This window comes from Lepidochelys olivacea (genome assembly GCF_965140295.1).
Source record: "Lepidochelys olivacea isolate rLepOli2 genome assembly, chromosome: 11".
Classification (NCBI taxonomy): Eukaryota; Metazoa; Chordata; order Testudines; family Cheloniidae; genus Lepidochelys; species Lepidochelys olivacea.
The window spans coordinates 76297272-76314620 of NC_140421.1; the positions used below are offsets into that span (position 1 = coordinate 76297272).

Consider the following 17349-nt stretch of genomic DNA (forward strand, 5'->3'; position numbering starts at 1 on the left):
TCCCCGAACCCCCATTTATCGCCACCAGCCCCCACTGCCTTCCCTGGTTCCACCTCTATCCCCCCCATTGCCCCAGACCCCTGCTGCCTCCCTCTCCAAACCTGGGGCTTGCTGAGAAAAGCGAAACAAAGAAACATGCAAGGATCACTTTTCACAGCACACTGACTAGCCACCTGGGAGCCTGTGAAAAGTTCTACTTGTATGTTTGTTAATATCACTTTTCACAAACTCCCAGCTAGCTACTGAGTGTGCTGCGAAAAGCAATATTCAACATACAAATATAATTTTTCATATTATTTGTGAGTCTGAAAAAACCCTACATCAATAAATTACAAGGATTTGGACACGTGTCTGTGCATATTTATTTGTTTTTCCTACAGTTACGTATTTTAGGGAAAAGTGTCAGTGCGGCCACCAGGAAGAATTGGTGGGTCACAGTCCGAGGCCACCAAAAAATGTGTTCGGAGAACCCCTGGTTTAAATGTACTAATAGGCAAAATCCAAACCAGCCATGTCTGCCTGGACCTTTTCAGGCAGGACTTCAGGTATCACCCAAAAGATCTTATTTTTCTTTGGTTCCATGTATACATTTGCTCAGATTTTACTTCTCCATTAAAAATGTAACCAATTCCCAGCTGCCTGGCAAGTGAGAGCTGGCTGAGTTTCCATGGTTCTCCCCGCACCCTTATGGGTGTGCTGCCAAGGGAGCAACACACAGGCCGGCAATGAATCTCAAGTGCCTCTAACTTGCCTAGCTCTTCTCAGCCATTTCTCTTGCTGTGAGCTGCCCTCCTTTTGAGCCCCACCAACTTCCTCACATGCAGGAACAGCAGCAGATTGCCATCTTGGAGCAACAGCTGAGGAAGGCGTCTTTTCTGTCAGCACTAGAGTGGTCTATTGTATTGTGCTCTTCTTAAATAAGCAGGATACTGTGATCGTCCAGTGAGCGTGTCTCAGCTTTGTTACGTCGAGTGCTTTACAAGGGGTGATGCGCTGCACTGTGTGGGCTGAGAAAGATCTCATGTGCTCCCCATCATCAATTCTGAGATTTGCACTGATTGGCATTAAGGCTTTTGGGGTGATGGTTCTATGACTCAAACTCAGTGGCTTTGTTTGGTCTACCAGAGTCTGAGGTTGGTGATCTTCGGGGATGGTACAAGCCTTACCTAAGACATTTAAGCGAGTCAGAATGTGGATGGAAGACTCTAGAATGAATGATGTGCGAGTTCCTCCAAGTAACAGGGATAGCCGTCTGCCTCTGAACATAGCTCAATTCTTATTGTGCTTAACACGCTGGAATATGAATGGCTGCTATGGGTGGCTGATCATCTATGAACATCATGTAGTAATTCCTGGTTTTTTAAATTATTGTTTTAGCTGGACGCATGTATAATGTTTGATCAAATACTGTTCAGGGAGAAAGGTATAAAACCATCCAAGTATTTGCTATGTGTAGAGTGGTCATGTTCTGTGGGATACCTTCTGGAAGAACAGTAGTGTGGTTAAGTAATTCGTGTCACATTCTGTGCTGCACTCCTGCACCGAAAAAAGGATTTTCTGCCGCTTACACTATTTGCAGCTTCACTGGGTGAAAATAAAGAAGCAACAGTGGCCAGGTCTGAGTGTCCCTCCTCTAACAAAAATCTTGAAATAGTTCACTGTAAAATTAAAAACCAACTGTGGCTTGTCTTAAGTAATGGTAAGGTGACATTTAGAAGGAAGCCTCCAGGTGCATCCTCACCTGTTCATTGATCCAGCACAACTTCCTATACATTAGACTCTTACGACGGTCAGTAACGTTCTCTCTACCTCCACAATAGAGCTATTTAGAAAACGGGAGTTTGTATTCAGTTTGTATGAATGCTGTAATCTGGAAGGCCCAGATGCACAAAGGTATTTTGGTTCTTGGATTCCATTGGATTTCAGTGGAATTTAGCAGCCTAAATTTTACCTTGGTGGATCTGGGCCTAAGTAATTGCAGTTTGACAAACATGAAAGATTAATAATTTGTGAAAAATAAGAAGTAATTAACAAATGAGGACAATCAGAATCCTTGTCTGAGGACTCCTAAAGCTTCAAAATACTTTAATGTTCTTATGAAATAATTGACATCCACTATCATTTCTTTGCCTGTAGTAAATATATTGTCCTTTTTAGTTGGCACACTGTTCTGATCATTGTCTGTACAGTAATCTTTTGAGTAATTCAGTTCAGTTAGATGTTATCAGTCACCTGGAGTTTCTTCCTCAGAAGCTGTTATGGCTTTCAAGGCTCTTCGCTTCCTTAATCTTTCTGCATTTGTGATTGTCATAGGATGCAATGGGAAAAATCCAGAAAGACCTGAAAGAAAGATTATTGATATTTATAGCTGGAGTTGCAATATGACTGTTCTAGACACACAGATTCAAAGGCTAAAAGGGAGCGCTGTGATTATCTCGTCTGACATCCTATATAACACATGTTATAGAACTTCCCCAAAATAATTCTTAGCATATATATTTCAGAAAAACATGCAATCTCAAGTTAAATTGTCAGTGATGGAGAATTCACGACAACCCTCGGTCAACTGTTCCAATAGTTAATGAGACTTTTAAGAAGTGAGAGTAATTGTCTGTCTCACTAACCCTCTAGTGGCTTGAAGTGCCTTTTACTGCTGTCTCGGCCAGCTCAGCCTCTCCATAAATGAGACCCGTTCCCATTTCCTCAAAAAGAACAGGAGTACTTGTGACACCTTAGAGACTAACAAATTATAGCTCATCTTAATTAGCCTTTTACAGTTTGTATGGCAACTCCCACCTTTTCATGATTCTCTGTATGTGTAGATAGATCTTCTTACTATATGTTCCACTCTATTCATCTGATGAAGTGAGCTGTAGCCCACGAAAGCTTATGCTCAAATGAATTTGTTAGTCTCTAAGGTGCCGCAAGTCCTCCCGTTCTTTTTCCGGATACAGACTAACAAGGCTGCTACTCTGAAACATCCCATTTCCTGTGGCCAAAAGAAGGGTGACTGCATATATACATATTCTCAAGGATTCATGCAAAGAAATGAAGAAAGAGTCTTTGGTACTCCAAGTATGCGGAGGATCACCAAGGAAAACCTATTGTCTTTTAAGAGACATAAGCAAATAGTTCAGATTGGAAAACACACTGAGTTACCTAGAAGTTTTTCAACCGGTTTTGTGACATGTGCTCCACAACCAATCCAGTGTTTGATTCTCTCGATGTTCAAGCCAACAAGCTTTTCATTGTGGCTATTTGGGAGTGGGTCATAGCAGCCCACTTGCTCCAAATACTTGCTGTCCCGTGCTCGCTTGTTATATGCGGCCACTATACGGAAGAAGGGTCTGTTGGCACAACCACCAAGAGCCAATCGGATAGCTACGTGTCCTCCATGATAATGCTTCATAAGGAGATGAGCTGAAGGGAAGATCAACAGGTGTCACAATAGATTTGATTATAAACAGATGCGTATAGACATCGAGCCAAAAAATTCCAAAGGCCTTAGAGAAAAGCTTGGTTTCATTTAAAAATCAAGAAAACTGCTGTAACCTTCCCTTACGCAGCAACAATAGATTATTCTTCATGATGGAATCGAAGTCTGTACCTTGCCAGGACATTGAGGTCTTAAAGCAATTTATTTACAATAAAGATGACAGATTTGCTCTACCAACCCTTAAGAGAGTTCAGCGGTGAAGGCTGCACATTCTCCACTAACTGTGATTGATTTAGAGGGATGCAGAAACTGGGGTCTGTCAGTACAACATGGTGTGCACGCAACCCTTAACAAGCCCTGTCTGCACTTACCAAGGTGCACCATGATGACCCTTGAAAGCACCTAAAAGAGGAAAAAGACCATGAAGGAATCCCCGCCACTGCCAAACACAGAACTAGGGGCTAGCCCACTGCAGCTGTGCCGCTGTAAGTGCTATAGGGTAGACATAGCCTGAGTTGACAGAGACGAGAACCTGAAAGTTATACACCGGACCCTCGCTAGAACACGCGTCTATAGAACACAAATTCTGATAGAACGTGGTTGCGGATCCCAAATTTAGTCACCGTCATTAACTGTCATTGTAACGTGGTCCCCGCTGTAATGCAGTACGCGCTAGAATGCGGGATTTGGCATGGATCCCAAATCCCACATTCTAGTGAGGGTCCAGTGTAGTTTGAAAATCCTGAGGGAAACATGGGAGTTTAGTTGCAAGCCCTGCCCTGGCGCCTGTAGACTCTGTCTCTCATGACCCATGTGCCATGGCGATCCTGGGAATGGAAGTTTCAAAGCACCTGCCCCCACTCCCACTTTTATGCTTTGGGGTTTAGGTAACTTTCAACCTCTTAGGAGCACAGGCAAAATGAAAAGATTTTTTTTCCCCCCTGGTAGCCCTGCTAGGCATCAGCCTCACTGCCGCACCCTGCCTGCTTTTCTGTTTCAATAGCTTTGTTGCTAGGGCAATGCCAACAAGTGCCACATGAGTACATAAAATCACTTGTCATTTTAAGGTAAGAATTAGTTTCCCCATTATATTGGTGTTCTGAGGATTTGGTATTATTTTATATATGTACGTTAAGGCTGTCAATCACAGTTATCTCACACGATTAACTCAAAAAAATCAATCGCGATTAATCACGCTTATAACAATAGAATACCAGTTGCAATTTATTATATATTTTTGATCCATTTTCAATACTGATTTCAATTACAACACAGAACACAAAGTGCAGAGTGCTCACTTTATATTATTATTTTTTTATTACAAATATATGCTCTGTAAAAATGATAAAACAAAAAAAATAGTATTTTTCAATTCACCTCATACAAGTACTGAAGTGCAAAGTCTTTATTGTGAAAGTGTAACAAATGCAGCTGGGTTTTTTCTGATTGCATCACTGCACTCAAAAACAAAACAGTTTAAAACTTTAGCGCCTACAAGTCCACTCAGTCCTACTTCTTATTCTGCCAATCGCTAAGACAAAAGTTTGTTTACAACTGACAGGAGATACTGTTGCCTGCTTCTTATTTACAATGTCACCTGAAAGTGAGAACAGGCGTTCCCATGGCACTTTTGTAGCCGGCGTTGCAAGATATGCCAGATATGCTAAACATTCGTATGCCCCTTCATGCTTCGGCCACCATTCCAGAGGACATATTTCCATGCTGATGATGCTCGTTAAAAAAATAAGACATCAATTAAATTTGTGACTGTACTCCTTGGGGGGAGAATTGTAGGTCTCCTGCTCTATTTTACCTGCATTCTGCATATGTTTCATGTTACCGCAGTCTTGGAAGATGACCCAGCACATATTCGTTTTAAGAACACTTTCACAGCAGATTTGACAAAACGCAAAGAAGGTACCAATGTGAGATTTCTCAAAACAGCAACAGCGCTCGGCCCAAGGTTTAAGAATCTTTACAATTTTTTTGTTTTTTACAGAGCAAATATTTGTAATCAAAAATAAATATAAATTGAGGACTGTACACTTCGTATTGTGTTGTAATTAAAATTAATATATTTGAAAATGTAAGCATGCCAAATATTTAAAGTAAATGGTATTCTATTGTTGTACAACCGCACAGTTAATCGTGATTTTTTTTAATCGCTTGACAGCCCCAATATATGTGTGTGTGTGTGTCTATATGTACACACACTATGAAAATTACTTGATTGGGTTGCAGTAATTGTTATTCTTGGATATTAACTAGTTCAGGGACTCCTCAAATCTTGCTGCTAATTGCCCGCGGTTTAAGAAATAGCCGAGAACTCCCGGTTCACAGGACATGTGTGCGGGTCTCTGTGTGTGTGTGGGGTCTCTGTGTGTGTGGGGGGGTCTCTGTGTGTGGGTCTCTGTGTGTGTAGGGGGGTGTCTCTGTCTCTGGGTTTGTGTGTGGGGGGGGTCTCTGGGTCTGTGTCTCTGTGTGTGGGGGGGATCTCTCTCTCTGGGTCTCTGGGTGTGGGGGGTGTGGGGGGGTCTCTGGGTCTGTGTGGGGGTGTGTGTGGGGGTGTCTCTGTCTCTGGGTCTCTTTGTGTGGGGGGTCTCTGGGTCTCTGTGTGTGTGGGGGGGTGTCTCTGTCTCTGGGTCTGTGTGTCTGGGGGGTGTCTCTGGGTCTGTGTGGGGGTGTGTGTGGGGGTGTCTCTGTCTCTGGGTCTGTGTGGGGGGTGTGTGGGGGGGTCTCTGTCTCTGGGTCTCTGTGTGTGGGGGGTCTCTGGGTCTCTGTGTGTGTGTGGGGGTGTCTCTGTCTCTGGGTCTGTGTGTGTGTGGGGGTGTCTCTGGGTCTGTGGGGGGGGATGTGTGTGGGGGGTCTCTGTCTCAGGGTCTCTGTGTGTGGGGGGGTCTCGGTCTCTGGGTCTGTGTGTCGGGGGTGTGTGGGGGGTCTCTCTGTGGGTCTCTGGGTGTGGGGGGGTCTCTGGGTCTGTGTGTGGGGGGTCTCTGTCTCTGGGTCTCTGTGTGGGGGGGTGTCTCTGGGTCTGTGTGGGGGGGTGTGGGGGAGGTCTCTGTCTCAGAGTCTCTGTGTGGGGGGGTCTCGGTCTCTGTGTGTCGGGGGTGTGTGGGGGTCTCTCTGTGGGTCTCTGGGTGTGGGGGGGTCGGGAATTCAAAGCCGCTGGTTTTATGCTGTGGCCCCCCCCCCGTGGCTGGCCCCGCTCCCGCCGCCGGATCAGGGCGGCCTCGACCCCGGCCCCCTCTCGCGGCCGGCGCGCGGCTACGTGGCGGAGGGGCGGCGCTCCCAGGCCCGGCCGGGCTCCTCCCCCCGCTCCCGCGCACGCCGGCTGAACCCCCCGGATCCGGGCCTCACGGGCCGCCGTAGCGCGGCAGCGGGTCAAGTCCCACCGGCACTGTCGGGACCGAGCCGTAGCACGCCTGCGCCGTGCGTGCCCGCGTCTCGCGGCCGCTTTTCCCATCGGCCCCCGCGGGAAGTCGCTGCCTGGGGACCACTCGGCCGAGGCACCGTCAAGGTCCAGACTTCGGAGAAAACAATAAAAACTAGGAACGATCCTGCTCGTCATGAAACAATCAAAAGATTTCAGGGTCTGCTGGAAAGCAGCGGGGGGCCCCGCTTTGGCCCGCGTCTGCCTGTTGGCTGCCCTGTAACAACCCCCCGGCTTTCACAGTGCTGGTGGGGAGCCACTTGGGGGAAGGGAGTGGGGGGACATGGCTCCCTGGGGGCCGACAAGTCGCCCTTGGGTGTCCAGCTCAGGTGGACTTGCTGACGTGAAGCAGGGGTGCTGAAGGCTCTGAGACTCAGAGTCAGGAGGCGGTGACGCCAGGTGACTTTCCTCCTTGGAAAAAGAAAAGGAGGACTTGTGGCACCTTAGAGACTCACCCATTTATTTGAGCATGAGCTTTCGTGAGCTACAGCTCACTTCATCGGATGCATACCGTGGAAACTGCAGCAGACTTTATATACACACAGAGAATATGAAACAATACCTCCTCCCACCCCACTGTCCTGCTGGTAATAGCTTATCTAAAGTGATCATCAAGTTGGGCCATTTCCAGCACAAATCCAGGTTCTCTCACCCTCCACCCCCCACAAATTCACTCTCCTGCTGGTGATCGCCCATCCAAAGTGACAACTCTTTACACAATGTGCATGACAATCAAGTTGGGCCATTTCCTGCACAAATTCAGGTTTTCTCACATCCCCCCACCCCCATTCACACACAAACTCACTCTCCTGCTGGTAATAGCTCATCCAAACTGACCACTCTCCAAGTTTAAATCCAAGTTAAACCAGAACATCTGGAGGGGGGTGGGTAGGAAAAAACAAGGGGAAATAGGCTACCTTGCATAATGACTTAGCCACTCCCAGTCTCTATTTAAGCCTAAATTAATAGTATCCAATTTGCAAATGAATTCCAATTCAGCAGTTTCTCGCTGGAGTCTGGATTTGAAGTTTTTTTGTTTTAAGATAGCGACCTTCATGTCTGTGATTGCGTGACCAGAGAGATTGAAGTGTTCTCCGACTGGTTTATGAATGTTATAATTCTTGACATCTGATTTGTGTCCATTTATTCTTTTACGTAGAGGCTGTCCAGTTTGACCAATGTACATGGAAGAGGGGCATTGCTGGCAGATGATGGCATATATCACATTGGCGGATGTGCAGGTGAACGAGCCTCTGATAGTGTGGCTGATGTTATTAGGCCCTGTGATGGTGTCCCCTGAATAGATATGTGGGCACAGTTGGCAACGGGCTTTGTTGCAAGGATAGGTTCCTGGGTTAGTGGTTCTGTTGTGTGGTATGTGGTTGTTGGTGAGTATTTGCTTCAGGTTGGGGGGCTGTCTGTAGGCAAGGACTGGCCTGTCTCCCAAGATTTGTGAGAGTGTTGGGTCATCCTTCAGGATAGGTTGTAGATCCTTAATAATGCGTTGGAGGGGTTTTAGTTGGGGGCTGAAGGTGACGGCTAGTGGCGTTCTGTTATTTTCTTTGTTAGGCCTGTCCTGTAGTAGGTAACTTCTGGGAACTCTTCTGGCTCTATCAATCTGTTTCTTTACTTCCGCAGGTGGGTATTGTAGTTGTAAGAAAGCTTGACAGAGATCTTGTAGGTGTTTGTCTCTGTCTGAGGGGTTGGAGCAAATGCGGTTGTATCGCAGAGCTTGGCTGTAGACGATGGATCGTGTGGTGTGGTCAGGGTGAAAGCTGGAGGCATGCAGGTAGGAATAGCGGTCAGTAGGTTTCCGGTATAGGGTGGTGTTTATGTGACCATTGTTTATGAGCACTGTCGTGTCCAGGAAGTGGATCTCTTGTGTGGACTGGACCAGGCTGAGGTTGATGGTGGGATGGAAATTGTTGAAATCATGGTGGAATTCCTCAAGGGCTTCTTTTCCATGGGTCCAGATGATGAAGATGTCATCAATATAGCACAAGTAGAGTAGGGGCTTTAGGGGACGAGAGCTGAGGAAGCGTTGTTCTAAATCAGCCATAAAAATGTTGGCATACTGTGGGGCCATGCGGGTACCCATAGCAGTGCCGCTGATCTGAAGGTATACATTGTCCCCAAATGTAAAATAGTTATGGTTAAGGACAAAGTCACAAAGTTCAGCCACCAGGTTTGCCGTGACATTATCGGGGATAGTGTTCTTGACGGCTTGTAGTCCATCTTTGTGTGGAATGTTGGTGTAGAGGGCTTCTACATCCATAGTGGCCAGGATGGTTTTTTTCAGGAAGATCACCGATGGATTGTAGTTTCCTCAGGAAGTCAGTGGTGTCTCGAAGGTAGCTGGGAGTGCTGGTAGCGTAGGGCCTGAGGAGGGAGTCTACATAGCCAGACAATCCTGCTGTCAGGGTGCCAATGCCTGAGATGATGGGGCGCCCAGGATTTCCAGGTTTATGGATCTTGGGTAGTAGATAGAATATCCCAGGTCGGGGTTCCAGGGGTGTGTCTGTGCGGATTTGATCTTGTGCTTTTTCAGGAAGTTTCTTGAGCAAATGCTGTAGTTGCTTTTGGTAACTCTCAGTGGGATCATAGGGTAATGGCTTGTAGAAACTCGTGTTGGAGAGCTGCCGAGCAGCCTCTTGTTCATATTCCGACCTATTCATGATGACAACAGCACCTCCTTTGTCAGCCTTTTTGATTATGATGTCAGAGTTGTTTCTGAGGCTGTGGATGGCATTGCGTTCCGCATGGCTGAGGTTATGGGGCAAGTGATGCTGCTTTTCCACAATTTCAGCCTGTGCACGTCGGCGGAAGCACTCTATGTAGAAGTCCAGTCTGCTGTTTCGACTTTCAGGAGGAGTCCACCTAGAATCCCTCTTTCTGTAGTGTTGGTAGGGAGACCTCTGTGGATTAGTATGTTGTTCAGAGGTATTTTGGAAATATTCCTTGAGTCGGAGACGTCGAAAATAGGATTCTAGGTCACCACAGAACTGTATCATGTTCGTGGGGGTGGAGGGGCAGAAGGAGAGGCCCCGAGATAGGACAGCTGCTTCTGCTGGGCTGAGAGAATAGTTGGATAGATTAACAATATTCCTAGGTGGGTTGAGGGAACCATTGCTGTGGCCCCTTGTAGCATGTAGTAGTTTAGAAAGTTTAGTGTCCTTTTTCTTTTGTAGAGAAGCAAAGTGTGCGCTGTAAATGGCTTGTCTAGTTTTAGTAAAATCCAGCCACGAGGAAGTTTGTGTGGAAGGTTGTTTTTTTATGAGAGTATCCATTTTGAGAGCTCATTCTTAATCTTTCCCTGTTTGCTGTAGAGGATGTTGATCAGGTGATTCCGCAGTTTCTTTGAGAGCGTGGGGCACAAGCTGTCGGCATAGTCTGTGTGTTATGTAGATTGTAATGGATTTTTTACCTTCAGTCCTTTTGGTACGATGTCCGTCTGTTTGCATTTGGAAAGGAAGATGATGTCTGTCTGTATCTGTACAAGTTTTTTCATGCAGTTGATAGATTTCCACTCCATACGGCTAAATGCAGTGCCTTGCATAATGACAGGTTTCAGAGTAACAGCCGAGTTAGTCTGTATTCGCAAAAAGAAAAGGAGGACTTGTGGCACCTGAGAGACTAACCAATTTATTTGAGCATGAGCTTTCGTGAGCTACAGCTCACTTCATCGGATGCATACCGTGGAAACTGCAGCAGACTTTATATACACACAGAGAATATGAAACAATACCTCCTCCCACCCCACTGTCCTGCTGGTAATAGCTTATCTAAAGTGATCATCAAGTTGGGCCATTTCCAGCACAAATCCAGGTTTTCTCACCCTCCACCCCCCCCACACACAAATTCACTCTCCTGCTGGTGATAGCCCATCCAAAGTGACAACTCTTTACACAATGTGCATGATAATCAAGTTGGGCCATTTCCTGCACAAATCCAGGTTCTCTCACCCCCTCACCCCCTCCCAAAAACCACACACACACAAACTCACTATCCTGCTGGTAATAGCTCATCCAAAGTGACAATGTGCATGATAATCAAGATGTGACCTTAAGGGGTTGCCACACTAAAGAGCTCCTCCCAGGGACTGTTCAAGAGCACCAGACCTATGGCAGGGAAACAGCCTGGAGAATGGGATTTTCAAAAGGGCTGAAGCAGGTTAGGCAAGTCCATAGGAGTTAGGTGCTTTGGAGGTTCCCACCAGACACCTAAATACCATTGAAAGTGTGGCCCAAAGTGCTTAAACACTAGGGCCCTGAGGCTCAGCTGGTGTCAGTCAGGGAGGCTGAGAATCCGTGATAACGTCTCCTGTTAACCAAGAGCACCCGCCCCTGCGCTTAGATAGCCAGGGAGAGAGCAGGAGACAGCACTGGGCGCACAGATTCATGATTATGAATTATCTGCTCTCCTGAAATCTTCCCCTTTGGGCTCTGCTCTGAGCAGCCAGGGAAGCTGGGACCCCAAGGGCTCTCCCAGGATCTGGGCCCCTCTGGGCTGGGCAGTCACAGTGCTCTGAATGAAGCTCTTATCCACGAGTAATAGGGGCACACAGGAACTGATAATAACCCAACCTGCTGGGCCAAATCCCTCCCCCTGCCCTGCTCGAATACAATGAGAGAAACCCCCAGCAGCGCCCCTTACCCAGGAATCCCGTCACAGCCTCCTGGAGATTGTTCTCTCGAGGGAAATCCCGGATTCTCTTTTCCAGCTCAGGGGACTCGGGCACCGGATGCGGAGACATGGCCTTCTCATCCCTGCAGAGACATGAGCGTGTTTATTCCTCCCCCTCCTTTGCTCTAAGTTCCTGCCCCCCAGAGCCAGATGGGGAGTGGGTGGGAGCTGGGCCACAGGCAGGGCTAACGGGGCCGTGACCTCTGCTGCCCAGGGAATTTACTGCCTGCACGATCTGCCGGGGCCAGCCTGGAGACTGGGGGCCTCTCTCCATCCAGAGAGAAAACCCAGCCCAGGCAGGGCCAGCTCCCCTCACACCTGGCCCAGCCCCACGTTCCCTACAAGGGCCTGGAGGGGCTTCTCCCAGGGATGAGCGAGGGGCTCATTCTCCAGGCCCAGCTTCTTCTCAGCTTCTCCTCTCAGCCTCCAAGGGGCCTGGTCACTCCCCGTGGGGTGGGGGTTCTGGGACCGGGACACTGCCCCACAAGGGCCTGGGCTGGGACACTCAGCTCTTTCCCCACAGGCCCTTGGGCCCCCCTCACACGGGACAGGCTTTGGGCCATGACAGAGCTGGGGCCAGGTCCTAGCTGGGCCCTCGGGGTGACAGGCTCTCAGCCCCATTAATGATCCCCCAAGCCAGCCTGGTCCCAGGGAGGGTTCTCCAGCCCAGAGCTGTGGGGCACTCCCCTTCCCAGGGTGGGTCACACAGACACAGCGGCAGCAGCCCCAGGGCTATGGGGATGGAGGGGGGCTGGATCCAGAGGGTGAGACCGTCCCATGGTCGGGATGCTGGGTCTGCTGTCTGGGCTCTGAGCCCTGGTCAACACTAGGACTTTAGGTCGAATTTAGCAGCTTTAAATCGATGTAAACCTGCACCTGTCCACACGATGAAGCCCTTTATTTCGACTTAAAGGGCTCTTAAAATCGATTTCCTTACTCCACCCCTGACAAGTGGATCAGCGCTTAAATCGGCCTTGCCGGGTTGAATTTGGGGTACTGTGGACACAATTCGACGGTATTGGCCTCCGGGAGCTATCCCAGAGTGCTCCATTGTGACTGCTCTGGACAGCACTCTCAACTCAGATGCACGATTGTTTGCTGTTGCTCTGACGGAGGGAGGGGCGACTGAGGACACGGCTTACAGGGTTGGCTTCAGGGAGCTAAAATCAACAAAGCGGGTGGCTTTACATGAAGGAGTATTTCAGGCAGAACTTCACGGGGGGTTCCAATAAGAAATGGTGCACCTAAGTTATTGTTCTTATTGGAACAAGGAGGTTAGTCTGGCCTCTGATTGATACATGGCTAGATTTACCTCGCTGCACCTTCTCTGTGAGTGACTGCAGTGTGACCTAGAGGAATGAGTCCCCTAGACAGGGGGGGAAGCAAATGAGTACAAAACAAATCTGGTTTATTTCTTGTTTTGATCCACTCCATCTATCTTTTACATCTTTGGCTGACAGCAGATGGTGCAGAAGGACTGCATGCCATCCACTTCTCATGGCTGTTTGGCAGAAGATGGTACAATAGGACTGCTAGCCATCCTCATCCCTTGCCTGCCCGGCAGAAGATGATGCAATAGGACTGCTAGCAATCCGTATCGCTTGCCTGCTCACCATAAGATGGTTCTATAGGACTGACTGCAGGATTAAAGAGAATGACCGGATCAAGTCACTCCAAATTTAGTCCCTGCGCCCATGTCTGCCCAGGCGCTCCTGATCGACCTCACACAGGCGACCAGGAGCACCTCGGACATGACGATGACGGCTACCAGTCCTATTGCACCGTCCGCTGCCACAAGGCAATGGGTTGCTGCTGCTGTGTAGCAATGCAGTACCACGTCTGCCAGCACCCAGGAGACATACGGTGACGGTGAGCTGAGCGGCTCCAGGCTTGCCGTGGTATGGCGTCTGCACAGGTAACTCAGGAAAAAAGGCGCGAAACCATTGTCTGCCCTTGCTTTCACGGAGGGAGGGAGGGAGGGAACGGAGGCCTGAAGATATGTGCCCAGAACCACCCGCGACAATGTTTTAGCCCCATCAGGCATTGGGATCTCAACCCAGAATTCCAATGGGCAGCGGAGACTGCGGGAACTGTGGGGTAGCTACCCACAGTGCAACGCTCCGGAAGTCGATGCTTGCCTCGGTCCTGTGGAAGCGCTCCGCCGAGTGAATGCACTTAATGCACTTAGAGCATTTTCTGTGGGGACGCACACACTCGACTATGTAAAACCGATTTCCAAAACACCGCTTCTATAAATTCGACCTAATTCCGTAGTGTAGACATACCCTGACTGTGGGGGCAGACGGAGCCTGGGTGTATCTGCTCACAGCACTTCTGACACCCCAGAGGGGAAGGAGAGACAGAGCAGAGAGTCAGGGCCCATGGCCCAGCCGGCCCCCTGCCCCAGACGGGTCACTCTGCTCCCCCAGCCCGGCCCCACAGGCTGCTCCCCCAGTGGGGTGGAGACTCTGAAGGGCTGTGCTAGAGGGAGCAGAGCCCCGTTCACACCAGATGTTCCGCAGGGACGGGACGGCCGGGTCCTCTGTGCTGAGCCCAGGGCTGGAACAGCCTTTCACCAGCCTCCCCCACCTCCCCGACAGCCCAAACTCCTGTCTCTCTGCAGCCCTGGGCCCCTGGCCCTGCAGACGCCCCGGGCCGTGCTCCCTGCACTGAGTTACCCTGTCAGCCCGAGTGACTCAGGGGCCGTCCCCTCCCTGCACTGGGCTCTGGGTGCATCCGACACTGTCTCACCTGCAGCAATTCCAGCACCGGCTGCTGACGCTTCCCCTCCAGCTCCGTGATCAGGGCGCTGAGCCGGGAAATCTCCTCACCCAGGTGGGTGGCATTGTCCTCCCTCCTCCTCCCAATCTCCTCGCCCAGCTCTCCCAGCCGGGCCAGGAGGAGGCGCTCCTGTTCGGCCAGAAACTGGTGCAGCCCCTCGCACTTGGACACCACCAGCGGCCGCTCCACTTCCGTCTGCCTCTGGGGTGCACAGAGAGACGCAGGGGCAGGGCAGGGACCCGGGGAGAGCGGGTGTCTTGGGAAATGGTACAAAGCCTTGTCCGGGCTCCCCAGAGCGTTTCATTCCATCTCTTTGCCAGAGTAACCGTGGCTACACGAGAGCTTTTGCTAGTATAAAAATGTGACCCAAAATCACCAGCCCCCAGCCCGTCCCCACCACTGTCCCAGCACCAGAGTGAAGTGCAGACCAGGCCGTGGCAAATGGTGCTTCCCAAACTGCCCAATGGCATCACTGGGACGTCTGACACTCGAACCCTGGGATCAGCAAAAGTCTCCCCCTGCTCCGCCCCGACCCCTGCCACATCTGCGCCTGTTCAGTGTTTTACTGGCCTCTCCCTCTGCCCCCCCTCCCAGCGCTAGAGAGACAGAGCCAGAGGCTGCTCCCAGCTACCCTGGTGTAAACCCATTGACCCCAGTGGGAACTAACAGCAGGGTCCCAGAGGAGTCTGACCTGACCCCACTGACTTCGGTGGGCTCACTCCTGATGTACACCAGGTACCTGAGAGCAGAGTCTGCCCTGCACTGGTTAAAATGGCCCTGACCTGTCTCCCTGTAGCGACCCTGGAAACCCTTTAACCTTCTGAATGACCCAGACCCCAAGCAGCGCAGAGACCCCCTGCTGCTGTTGCTGACACCCCTGTGCAAAGCGGCCAGGCAGGGCAGGGCACCTACCAGGAGCCTCTCCCTCTCCTTGTCCCAGTCGGATTTCAGGCCCAGGAGCTCTTCTGTCTCCTCCCACAGATGCTGCAGGCGGGTCGGGATTTGCTCCTGCAAACAGACAATGGCTCTGGGGGCTGGTTTGGGGTCACTGGTTTGGGCCGAGCGATAACATCGTCACTGAGCAGAGTGAGGCTGTGGGAGCAGGTCCCCCTTCTCCAACCCTCTGAAAAAGTGACCTCAGCTCCAAGGTAGCTCCCCGGCAGAGCTGCTGGGCCGGGCTCGCTCCGGCCCAGCACCATCATCTCCAGGCTGTTTCCCTGCCATAGGTCTGGTGCTCTTGAACAGTCCCTGGGAGGAGCTCTTTAGTGTGGCAACCCCCTTAAGGTCACACTTTTTCCAATGAGGAAAGTCACTTGGCTTCACCGCCTCCTGACTCTGAATCTCAGAGCCTTCAACACCCCTGCTTCACGTCAGCAAGTCCACCTGAGTTGGACACCGAAGGGAGACTTGTAGGCCCCCAGGGAGCCATGTACCCCCACTTCCTTACCCTGGAGTGACTCTCAACCAGCACTGTAAAAGCAGGGGGGGTTATTACACGGGCAGTCAACAGGCAGACCGTGGGCCAAATCTGGACCACCAGATGCTTTTGAGCAGATCCTGAAATCTTTTTATTATTTTATTATGATCATGATTGTTATTATTTTGTATTATTTTCTCTGAAGTCTGGACCTTGACAATGCATTGACCAAGAAATTTGGACCTGAATAAAAAATAATTGACTCTCCCTATTTTTTGACATGTCTGGAACACAATGCAGACAGTGCTTAGTGAAGACAGAGAATGGAAAGGTCCATCTAGGTCAGTCCCAGAGCCCTCTGTCCCCTCTGTCGCCCGAGCCCACAAGCTGCTCTCCTGCCTCCAGCAGCCCACACCTAGAACCCCAGCCTAGTCCTTTGTCCTCCAGCTGGGCACACTTGGTTGGCTTCCCATGGAGGGTGGGCCGTCCATGGTCATTTATTGTTTGGTGCCAAATGTCCAGGCAATTGGAATGGCCATTGTCTTCTGGGACACTCCATGGGCATGGGGCCCCAGGCAGCCAGCTGTCCCTCATGCCTGTATCTCTGGGTCTCTACGAGTAACACCTTTCCGCCCTCCTCTCACCTACCTAACCATGGGTAAGGCTAAGATTTTGTCAGGGATATTTTTAGTAAAAGTCACGGCAGGTCACGGGCAATAAAGAAAAATTCACAGAAGCCCGTGACCTGTCCACGGGGAGTTCAGCTGCGGGGTCCCCACACTGCTCACAGTGCCTGGGCAGCTGTGGGGGCTCGCTTGGAGCTTCGAGCTGAAGTCACAGAGGTCTCTGGAAGTCACGGATTCCGTGACTTCTGCAACCTCTGTGAAAAACTCATAGCCTTAACCATGTGTAACCCATGCCTGCTTGGTGTGGCGCTCTGTCCCCCTTCAGCAGCACCTAGACCAACTAAAGATGTGTGAACCTCCTACAGTCTTGGAGAGGAGAACAGGTCTTTTAGCTCACGCAGTAGAGGCTCGTCCATTAAGCTCCACAGGTCCCCCTCTTTGATCCCAGCTGACGACAACGGGGGTCTGTGGGTGTTAAACATGCACCACATAGGGGACACTGAGGCACACACAATATTCATCCAAACTATTATGAAAAATTCCCACTGCACAACAATCCCGTTATTAGGCAGCTCCCTGGCTCTAACCCAGAGCTGGTCAGACACACGGGGGGGCTCTGTAGCTGCAGAGAAGCTGCCCCTGTAACTCCAACCATGCAGATAACTGTTCCCTACCCTGTGCTCCTGGGCAGCCTCCTCCATGGGAACCACCGTGCGAGTGCGGTGCGCCCAGGATCGGTCACACACCAAGCAAAGGGGGGGCTGATCCTCCTCGCAGGAGAGTTTCAGAGCCTCCTGGTGCCTGTCACCCACTCTCTGCCCCTCGGGCTCTGGCCCCGCCTGCAGCCTCAGGCATTTCACTAGCTCCGCCAGGTTCCCCAGCTGCCCGTGGGGACGCAGGTCTCTCTGCAGGGCGCTTTCTCTGCACTGGGGGCAGGAGAAGTTTGGCTCTGGCTCCCCCCAGCACTGGCTGAGGC

At 50.4% G+C, this 17349-nt stretch overlaps 1 long non-coding RNA gene across 1 annotated transcript; it reads right to left on the reverse strand.

Moving 5' to 3' along the window:
• Window positions 1-338: 338 nt before the first annotated feature.
• On the reverse strand, window positions 339-8054 carry LOC311528566. Its single transcript, XR_014713638.1, has 2 exons — window positions 7322-8054; window positions 339-2340 (listed from the first exon to the last, which is right to left on the reverse strand). It is a non-coding gene; the product is annotated as an uncharacterized lncRNA (long non-coding RNA).
• Between the last annotated feature and the right edge of the window lie 9295 nt (window positions 8055-17349).